This window comes from Rattus norvegicus, chromosome 5 (genome assembly GCF_021556685.1).
Source record: "Rattus norvegicus strain SHRSP/BbbUtx chromosome 5, alternate assembly SHRSP_T2T, whole genome shotgun sequence".
Classification (NCBI taxonomy): domain Eukaryota; kingdom Metazoa; phylum Chordata; class Mammalia; order Rodentia; family Muridae; genus Rattus; species Rattus norvegicus.
Genome location: NC_141538.1, coordinates 153,324,620 through 153,336,117, shown reverse-complemented (window position 1 = coordinate 153,336,117; position 11,498 = coordinate 153,324,620).

Below are 11,498 nucleotides of genomic sequence, written 5' to 3'. Positions count from 1 at the left end.
TGGGCCTGTGGGTTTTCCTTCCTCTCACGGCTCCTGAGATGGTGTGGAGTGCAGGGACTGGAGTCCTCACAGACTGAGGAGACCCCAGCATTCTGCAGTGACCCCCAGGGCACAGAAGCTACCACGTCTTGAACCCTGGCCTGAGCTGGAGTGAGAAAGGCATGATGGGACCCTCTGCTTGACTCTGGATGGCTCAGGGCACACTTCTTCCCTGTGAAGTCAGTGAACATAGTCTGAACCCCAACCCAGTAGCAAGCCCCCATCCCAATCAGACTAGTGTCAATGGTCCTGGTTGCATTAGCTGAGAAGGTGCAGGTGCAGGCACAGCCTATAGGGGTCGCTGTAAAGCTCTCGTTTTCTGTTTGCTTTGGAGCCGGACGTCAGGTAACCCAGGCTAACCTCAAACTCATTATATAGCCAAGGCTGGCCTTGAGCTCTGATTCTCCTGTTAGCCTTCCTGGGTGTGCAGATGAGAGGCAAGTGACACTATGCTTGGCTTTTTAACAGAGACCCTTGTTAGAGACACTGTCCAGAATGACGCTGGCCAAGCCTTCAATTCCTTGGCCCCAGTGTTCCCTGTAAAATGAGGGAAGCATCCTCTGCAGAATCCTTTCTGTCCAGTTGGTCATTTTGTTTTTGTTTTTGTTTTTGTGAGGGTTTGGGGTCACACGCTCAGGGCAGACAAAGTCAAGTACTCGGTGCTTGTCTGTCTGTGAGATGTTTGTGACCAGCATGGTGGGGTGGGACTTGTTGGCTGGTTCTCAGCCAGGCTGGTGATGCCCCGCTGAGCTGACTCCCTGTGGTATGTGCAGCGCTGTGGTGTGGAGGAGAGTCCACGGCCAGGCATCCCACTCCTACCTCCCCACAACCCACACCGGCAACCCCACCGGGGACAAGACTGACCTTGAAGGACTGGAGGCTCTTTGATTTTCAACAATGGAGTCATTGCCTTTGACTCCTTCACCTTGACCCTGACCACAGTCCAAACCTGATTCCTGACCACATGGAGCCCTGAGCGCATGGACCCCTAACGTCTGGATATAGACGACTGCATGGAGGCTGGTGTGGATGGGATAGCCTGGGGCTAGGCAGGCAGAGCATGGTCACCCCACAGGCCAACATCATCTAATCCTCCTTGTCCTCAGGAGACATGGTTACACCTGGGCTTGGGCTAACCTGGGAACTTTAGTGTCCTTCACTGTTTCACCAGGACAGGACTATCCCATCTCCCAACAGGGAGCTTCTGGGTCGGATGCTACCTATGTGTCCCCAGATTGCTACTGTTCTCACCGCCTTGTCCCCAACTGCTCAGGTACTCACCCCAACAATAGCACCCCTGAAACCCATAAGATAGGGGTGGGAGATGATCCAGATGGCAGTCCATGCTGCCCAGTGGTCATTTTAGTTTCTCACACTTAGCCTCAGTCTGTCAGTCTGTGATATGGGTACCACAGTGTATTGATGCTCTTGGCTCAGAGTCCAGCATGAATCTCAGGGATCATCCACAGGCTTCCTGGGTTCTGCTCTGGAGTACTTGAAGAAATTGTTTTACCTTCTCCTGCTTCCCAGCAGGGAAGTTGGGGGGTCAAGTTTCCCTCCAAACAGAATAAAAGCAGTAGAGCCCTTCTCCTTAGCCTTCACGAGCAGCCTCCCGATTGCCGGAGAGGCAGCTATGCCACGGCGGGAGGTGAGAGACTTCCAGAAGGCTTTGGAACACGAGTGGAAAGTTGGTGTCCACTTTTACAAGGTTGCCCTTCCCCCTCACTCTTCTCATGACATCGAACCAACTGTTTCTTTCCATAATCCAAACCATTGTTTTTCCAGGGTGAAACTGAAATAAAAACCACATGGGCCCCTCCATGCACACCCTCAGCAAACAGAAGCAAGGTCTCGGCGAGCTGTAATGAGCATGTGGAGGAGATTTTACTCTCCATGGGGTCACCAGGCAGAGGCTGTCTGGCCATGGAGACACTTGGGACTTCCTGGTGGCCAAACCAGGGTAGGTGTTGAGGTGTCAGACTGACAGGGTTGGGTTAGAGACCTTCTGTTTAGGGGAGCAGAAGCCAGTGCTGCTGGAGCTGCCCTTTCAGAGGGGCCAAGTTCAACTCCCAGCATCCTCACCAGATGGCTCATCCACGATTCCAGTTCTCGGGGGATCTGAGTCCTCTGTCCTCCGTGGGAATTTGCATTCACGTGCGCACACCTGTACATGTGTACACTAATTATAAAAATATTTTTAAAAGTAGGCTGTTGGAAAGATAGGTGGGGTGCCACATGCTGGGACCTCAAAGGCAACTGCTGACGTCCCTGCAGAGCGAAGGGGCCCCAGAGAGGAAGAGGGGCGCCAGGCAGAAGGTTGAGAGAGGAAACAGAGAAGGTGGGGTAGAACACAGGGAAATCTGGATGCAGGTCACGGTCCCCAGGCACCCAAGGAGCTCCTGTGTGGAAGGCATGGGATTTTGGAACGTACGGGCTGCTTTATTGACTGGAAGACACATTCAGGAAGGAGGACGCCTAGGAGTCTCTGGAAGGGAATCTCAAGGTTCTCCCCAGGTCTTGCCCCCTGAGAGCTACACACACACACACACACACACACACACACACACACACACACACACACACACACACACACACAGGTGCATGAACCCATAGCCCCCACCCCGTCCCCAGTCAGGCCCTTGTGCACATAGGCCCATGCACTTGGCTGATGCATGTATGCAAGAGCTTTTGCAAGAGTCTGCAAAGTGCAGGCTCAGAGAGGCTCTCTCCAGAGGTCTGCCACAGTAGCCAGACCACAGCAACTATGCACAGTTTGGAAACGCAACTTGCAGACAGACACCCACCCATGCCTGCACACACATGCCTGTGCAAACATGCCTCCACACCCAGCCATGTGCATGCACATGCATGCCTACACACGTGCGCACATGCACACATGCATGCTGACCACAGGTGCTAGAGGCCTCCCAGACCAAGTTCAGGATGATCGCTTACCCTGAGCCCATTGGCCGATCTAAACACAGACACAGAGTCCTTATGGTCAGACCCCCGCTTGAAGCTCCCAGCCCAGAGGGAAGGTCACAGTGTTTTTGTTGAAATCATGGTAGCCCCACAGTGACTCTCTCGTATCGGGGTCTCTGTGCAGATGAGGAATGGGTTTTTGAAGGCACAGCAGGTTAGTCGCAGGCACTAGAACGGGCTCTCTGTTTCTATGCAGTAGCCACTGTCCACTTGGCCCCAAAGCAGGCCGGGGAGGTGTCTCCCCTAGAGACTGGCAGAAGCTGGGTTGTTTCCATTAGCTGACCGACTGTGACCCTGTCTAAACCCCCCTTGCGCCTCTCCCCGACTCATGCCGTCAGCCACCCTCTCTGCATCTCTGCATCCGTTGCCCCTTGTATAGAAGGTTGCATGAAATCTCCAAAGACAGTGCCCCCCAGCCCCATAGACACCAGTCAGAGCCAGAGGGTGTAGCCCCTGACCAGGCCATGGCTTTGGCGCCTCTGAACTACTAGGCAATGTGTTAGCAAGTCGACAGAGCCTGGTTTCAGCTGGATGCTACATTGGACATATAGGCAACCCAGCCTATGAGCTCCATGTTGTTCCCCAAGGGACGCAGATAAATGTCACCGAGTATTCCCAGGCCTCAAAAGCCAGGGTCCTTGAGTGATTGAGAGAGAGAGAGAGAGAGAGAGAGAGAGAGAGAGAGAGAGAGAGAGAGATGGAGACAAAAACAGAGAGACAGACAGACAGAGACAGAGACAGAGACTGAGATAGATGAACAGACAAAGAGGCAGAGTGGGGGAGGGAGCAGGCATGGGAGGCCGTAGCATTTGTATGTCTCCCCTTTGCCCCCTGATAATCAAGCTTCCTACTTACAGCCTGTAGCCTGAGGAGCCTGGGATCCACAGGGTCTAGCCTGGACCATACGGACGCCACACAGTGCCACACGATGTCCTGAGCACAACATCGCAAGTGCTCCGTGGTGGCTTAGCAGATGACCACTACTCGCCCCATCCTGTGGGACAGCAGAGGTGTCCAGGCATCATCTACACCGTCCCTCAGCCGTGGGCCACCTCTGAAGGCCTCCTGCACGGGGCCCTAGAGAGGAGCAGCAGGAGAGCAGGGGTCCCTGAGCTGCTGACTGACAGCCACCAACAGTCACCCACCTCAATCTCTCACAGCCTGCTGGAGCCTCAGGAGCTGTCAGACAACCTGAGGAACCATGTAAGACGAAGGATGCTGGACCCTTCTTACTCTGGACTGTTCTTCCAACCCTAGAGGCCCAGATAGGTAAACAACCCAGGAACTTGGGCCTCAACCTGGCTCCCGCTGAGAATAATATTTTTATAGTGTATATTATATATTATACATTATATGCCATACATTATACTTTCTATATTATACTATGCATTATACATGATATATCACACATATCATATATCATGTATTGCATATCATTAACACATATTACATATCATATACATTATATGTTACATATATGTTTTAATCTCTCAGGTGTGATAACGTCTTATTAATCTAGAGTCATCCCCCACGAGGGATTCAGTTTGTTTGTTGAGTGAATGCTTGACACCTGGGCACTGGTCAGGATGTAGAGCCACACAGTAGTCTACCTAGATCTCCACTGGCATTGCTGTGTGACTGGGCAAGTCATGACCTGCTGTGGGCCTTGACTCAGATGGTCATAAGGCTTGCACTGGTGAATTGCTGACAGCCTTTTAGGGCTTGCTGGACCTAGGGAGGTGATCTTCCTGACCTGGGAGGGCACGTACCTGTTCCCCCACATATTTGAGGACCTGCCTGTTTGTCCACTGAGAGATGGGCCCAGGTCTCAGAGACCTGACGACCCCAGCTGTCCTGACACTCAAGACATTTATCCACACCCATAGGGAAGGGCTGTTGCCAGCCTGTGGTGGCCTCTGCCTGAAGCCTAGGCTGAGGGAGGTCCGGGAGGAAAGCTCCACCCAGCGCTGTGGATGAGGGACAGGGTGCTCATCTCCCATTTCTTAGAACCATGCGCAGCTGGGGTGAACTCATTTACGGGAAAGGGAGATGGGGGGCTCCATTCACACCCAGCCCTGCTGGGGGGCAGCAAGTGCGTCAGCAGCCTAGCTTCGAGCCTGCCTCCGGAAACACCGCCCAGGGAGCAGTCACGAATGGGCTGGGTGAGGGGGAGCTGAGCCCGGGCTCTGTGTGTGTGTGTGTGTGTGTGTGTGTGTGTGTGTGTGTGTGTGTGTGTGTGTCAGGTGACAACCAGAAGGCCCAGCAAAGCCTGAAGGCTGCTTAGGGTGCATGGAGAGGTCAACTTCCCCCTTTCCGGAGTCACCCCACTCTTTCTGCTGGCTGGAGGTCTGTCCAGCTGCCTGTGTGTCCAGTTGCTATCTCAGGGTCCCCAGGAGGTTGAGTTCCAGCCCACACAACTTATTGGGCTTGTATGTCAGGACAGGGTCTAGAGTGGGACCCTGGTGGACTGGCAAAGAGCTCTGGTTCCCCCACTCCACCCCACCACCTCCTCCAAGGCTTCATGCAGCTATTTAAAGCCGGTGGTGGCCCGTGGGAAACTTCTTCAGATGTGTGGTTTTGTCTTCTCTAGCTAGCGCAAGGCCTGCTTGCTCTCGAGGCTGGTGACTCACTGCAGTGAGAAAGGCCTTTTTGTTGTTTGATGCTTGCTGGAGGCTCTGTTGCCTGAGAACCCAGCCTGCTGGGGCCTTCCCCTGCTGGGACTCCTGGAAGGCTTGGGGAGTGCCCAGAGTAGTGCCTTTGTCCCTTAGGAGCCCAGGGCCCCGGGTGCCCAAGGGCTTAGACGTTCAGTCCAAGCTGGAACCACTTGGCTGTCAGGGAGTTGGGGTGGGGCACATCCTCAAACCTCATCTGGGCCACTAACACCTCCAGGAAGCCACCCTCAGCCTCTCCAGGACTTCAGTCGACCTCCACTTCCCTGGCTTAATCCTGTGGCATGTGACCCGTGACACGGCTTTGGATTCAGATGTCTGGATCTGTGTACGGATCATCCGGGTGCACCAGGCACACAGCTGGGGCTCAATAAATGTTTTCGGGATTAGAGAGGCAGATGAGACTTAATGAGTGTTTTCTTTGTGTAGAACATTTCATGTGACTAACCCCACTGAGGGGCTGTGGGTGAAGCCCAGTGGTACCTAAGGCCTTAGGTTCCATCCACAGCACCCACAAAAAAAAACACCACCCCCCAAACTTCCTGCCGGTGAAGAGTCCCACCAAGACCTCCACACAGTTCCACGGAACAGTCTTAGACATCTTCCATTTTGCGTTTGAGGAGACTGAGGCACAACGGGGTCGTGTGGTCATGTCTATTTTCTCATAGCAAGGAGCAATCAAAGCAGGACTCGAACCCAGGACACGTGGTATAGCACAGCGTCAGGCTGTATCCCGAGAGTGTGGCTGACGATTGGTCCCCCAGAGCAAGAAAGAACAGCCCAGCCCTCAAGCCTCAGTTTATACGCTTCTTCCACCCTGGCTCTGCCCCTTCTCACCTGCCTGCCCCCAAGCTTGAGACCTCAAGAAATCACTTCCTCTTGGAGGCGCCTGCTTTTCTCTGCATACCCACCACTACCACTACTCTACTGTAATGCTCTACTGTAAAACAGAAATGTTTTCAAAGTAGAAACCAGCCCCGCCTCCCCAAGGTCCCAGCGCCCAGGCAAGCACAATATCAAACACCCAGGTGCCACCAGAACAGCAACTAGAAGGTGGTCTCCAGGGACATTTTCTAGAAACTTCTCTGTCACATTACAGACATCCCTGTGGTCACCAAGGGAACCTTGGATTTGCTGACTGGTAAGGATTTGAAGGTGACAGCAAAGTCCCAGAGGAGCATTTTGGAGGACCGACATCTCTGGATAGTAGGTGATCATCCTTCTATGGACTCAGAGGTGGTGCCAACATTATAGCCCCAGAGCGTCATGGGAACATAGGGGCGGAGACTCTGAGCTCTACTGGGCTTAGCCATTGGCCATGGGTAAAGCTAGTGTGCCCCTGAGAAGGCGTACTGAGCTCCATTCTTGAGGGTCAAGGGGCCACGAGGGCCAGAGCAGGACAGTGGTGGCAGGGGAGTCATGGAGAGGTTCCAGGAAAGAGGTGACCTAGTGAGTCTTGGGCCTTCAGAAGATGAATGGAGAGTGAGGCTGCTTGCTTCTGGTGGGAGAAGTAGCATGTCTGTAGATTGCCAGCAGGTGCCTGGGATTCTGCCACTGGTGCAGACAGTCAGGGCCTCAGACCGAAGCAACAGATATTGAGGGTGGGTTGAGAGCTATAGAGGTGGTGCGTGGCAGGGTGCTAGCCCTGACTGCATGCTTCCTTGGTACCAACCCTGGGTGCATATTTATTATTCTTCTCGTTGCTGTAGCAAAACCCCCAACAGAAGCCATCCAAAGTCAAAGCGGTTTGCTTTGGCTGATAGCATTCATGGCTATCCATCTATCATGTCGTGGCTGGGGCAGTTCACTCTATGATCCAGGAGCTTGTGGATCAGAGGCATCACCTTCATCTACTAGCCTCCCCCCATGTCCTGAAACAGAGCCACCAGCTGCAGACCAACATATGATCCTGTGAGAGACGGTTCACGTTCATATGCCAACATTCCAGCCCTGGCCCCACACGCTCATGGCCATCTCAGAATGCAAAACACACCCAGTCCGGCATTTACTATCTCAGAGCGAACACCATTCACAAGACAACAGTCTTGTTGACGTACACAGATCAATATAATCCCAGCCCCTGTGAGGCCACCAAAGCCTGAAACCACTTCTGAGACTCACGCTTAGCTGCGAGCCCCTGCAAAATCAAGAAACGAGTTACAGGGGCTGGAGAGATGGCTCTGTGGTTAAGAGCGCTCGTTGCTCTTGCAGAAGACCTGGGCTTGGTTTCCAGGATCCACATAATGGTTCACAGCCATCTGCAGCTCCAGTTAAGTTACAGGGGACCCGATGCCCTCTTCTGAGCCCCGCGGCACCAGGCACAAGTGTGGTATTAATATATACATGCAGGCGAAAAACATTGCATACTTCCAATGTACAATGACATGGAGTTACATGGGAGGAATGGAAAAGGAAAAACAAGATTCAGACAAGTCCCTAAGCCAGTAAGGCTGACACCAAGCTCCATAGCTCCGTGACCAGCATCTGGGGCACGTAGTAGCCCTATGTGGGCTCCAACAGACTTGAGTGGCTCTGCCCCACCAGATCACCTGTCTGCTTCACTTGTGACCAGTCAAGTGCCACCATACAGAACTGGTTCAAGCCGCCTGTGATGTGTATGCTTGTCAGCTACATGGCTTCCTGCTGTGGCTGTTGAGTCTCTGGGTCAGCTCCCCAGTCAGAGGCACCAGGGTACCTCCACTCACCTCCATCGGCCTCTGAAGCCTCCTAGAGAGGCCTCGGGTAGGAGCTGAGTAAGGCTGGAGTTGAGAGCATTACTTTCCAGATGTTTCTGCCTATGGACGGACCATCGGAGTTCATTCCCCAGACTTGACAGTTGATGTAGCGAAGACATTTCCTTGGAGACAGCCCAACATCCTCCCTGAAGCCCAGAGTGAGAAGCCAGAGGGGCCCGTTCTACTGAGGAAAACACTACAATATGTGTTTACATCTTTCCAACCTGTGCGGTGTTGAGTGGCTGCATGTTGTAGGGGCAGAAATACGTGGGGGGAACCTTTCTGAGACACTAGGAGAAAGTTCGCTATAGATGCTGGAGCCGTGAGGAAAGGACACGGGAGGGGATGAAGGCCCTCTCCGGGACCATACAGGGCTTGCAGGAAATAGCTCTCAGCTCTGCACAGGCTGAACTCGCCTGTGACATAGGACAGTCCTTGCAATGAGTCTGGGGGACCCTGGCCACAGTCAGGAGGTTCAAGTCGAGCGAGGGGAATCCCAATGCCAGGCAGCTGTGAGAAACAGACAGTGTCTGACCTGGGGCCCTGGCTGGATCTGAGTCCAGCCCAGACCCTAAAATTTCCCCTGTGGTTAGGGATGGTTGCAGCCATCACTTCCTGTGAGGGGTGAGAACAGGACAGGGGGCCACAGAGGGACTGACCCTGCTGCCAGGGGAGGGAAGCTTGGCATGAACCTCTACTGCTGTGGACAGGACATGGACTGACCATGTAACTTCTACTCTGGGGTCTCTTATCTTAGACACTTTGCTGCAACAAAGGACCACAAGAGGCACCAGAGGTCGCAGGCAGCCACGAGGAACGAAGGGCTGCAGCTTTGAAAGAGATCGATCTGAAGATCAAATTCTATCCCCACCACTTAGTTGCTGTGTGGCCTCCGGCAGATGGCTTCACCTCTCTGAGCCTTTGTGTCTCCATCAATAGTACTAATAATCATGATGTTGGTAACCCAATTGGGGTTCTGGGGCAGTGAATCTCCTCTTCATGTCCTGCTTGACATCCTTCTAACTGGTGACTCTCAAACACCACCCAACCCTCCTCCTTGGCATAGAGGTATTAGAACCCTGGTGGATGGTAAATAGGGGAGGGGGTTACCCCTACAGCCTGATCCTCATTGCTATAGTCTTTGCTGCCTGCCATGGGACAGTGGTCAGAGTGAGACTGGTGGTCTTGAGAGGAGCCCCTCACTCAGAGCTCAGCACTGAGTCCCGTTATCCTGCCATTACCCCCCACCCCCAGCCTCAGCTACCTTCCCCTCTTCCAGCGTTCCTCCACCCACCCATGCAGTGCCATCCTTCATCCTGACCCTTGGTGCCATTAGCCTTCAGGGCTGTGTGTTGGAGGAACAACTGAAGGCCTCTGGCCCGTGTGGGGCAGGCCACATCCCAGGACCACACAGCACACAGGTCCCCTGTCACCACTTCCTGTGTCCTTTTCTCTGAGCCCTCTGGTAGCTGGATCCCTGGGGACTGCTCGGTAGACTTCTTGTTTGACAGATACCCCCAGTGGCCCTTTTCATGGTGGAGAGAAATTGCTGTCTAGCCAGTAGATCTCTGTCCAAGGTCAGCATCCTCTCAGATCAGCGCTCAATCGGGGTTACAGGGGCATCAGAACTGGCAGGCAGGCCTGCACTGTACCTCTTTGTTGTCAAGCTCCAGGCTCCATGATGTGTGCTGGGCTTTAAGAGAGGGAGGGTAGGAAAGCCATTCTGTCCCTTCTTGCTGGCCCGTTCCTTCTTCGGTTTATCTGTTCATGGAGCTGCCTTTCGGGAGCACGTGGGCACACCCCTGTGAATAGTCCCTGAATGCTGGCACACCCCTCAGATCCTGTCCTGCTCCTGCCTTCCTCTGGTCTCCATTCCCCTCTAGCTCTCTGCGCTTGTCCCCATTCACCTGGGTTGGGGTGCCGGGGCAGCGTAAGGTCATGCAGGCTGGGGTCTCAATCTGTACAGCCAGTCTGGGGTCTTTGGTTGAACCTTACATCCTCACTAGCCATAGTGAGAAGGAAAGAGACAGGCTGGATTCTGTTTTCTGGAAGTACACTGGCTGGTGGAAGGCAGTCCACCCTGGCCTACAACCAAACACGCTGTTTCAGTCACCAAACTGTCCTTACGTGTCGCCCAGGACCTGGACGCAGGCCTGCTCCCAAAGAATTCCTGGAAATAAAATGCCCTTGACACAGAGTTCCCAACACCCACAGAGGACATGACACAGGCCCTGCCATGTACCCTAGTGTTCACCTGCTGAGTTCCCAGTCCATTCAGGGCAGGGGCTTTGCACCTTACTCTGCAGGCAGGGACCCTAACACTCAAGATGTTAAGTGACACCGGCACACAGCTAGAAACCCAGACTGGCTCCCTCCAGAGTTAGGGTCTGAACCTCAAGGCCACAAAGCCTCATGTTCCCAGAAACCCCTGCACCCGATGGGGCCCCGGCTCTTTGATGGGGAAGGATATGCTACGAGAGGAAGAGGGGTCTGTCACTCTCCTCCAGCAGGCCCTCAGGAAATGCCTGGTGGCAAACGATCCTGCTGTCACCAAAACAAAGCTGTGGGTGCCTGAAACAGACCAGAATGAGATACAGGCAGGTTAACATCCTGGTGAGGAAGAGGAGAAACAGCTTCCTCCACTGCTCAGAGCTTAGAGCAGCTCAGGGGGGCAGTGGTGTACAGAGACCATGGCCACGACATAGGCTCTCTGGTGATGGTGGCCATCCATGTCCAGCATCCGTAGTAGCCTCCCAGATTCTTGCCTAGCATCAGAGGTCACCAGCGTTGAAGACAAATGGCCAAGGATGGGCTATCTCAGAGTACTAGGGTGGGTTAGCTCCCTAGTTAACCCAGAATATATCTGGGGAAGTCACTGACCTTATGGGGCTCAGCCTCCCCTTCTCAAGGCTTGTCCCGAGGACTTTGAGCCTGCACGTAGAGTCTTTACCAGCCTAGCTAAGTGCCGTGGGGTGCAAGCTTTTGGTCACTTGCTTTTTTTGTTGTTGTTCAATTTGCTTGGGTTGCAAGCTGGCTGTGGGTGTGGGATCTGAGTCCCTTGCTGAGTGCTCAG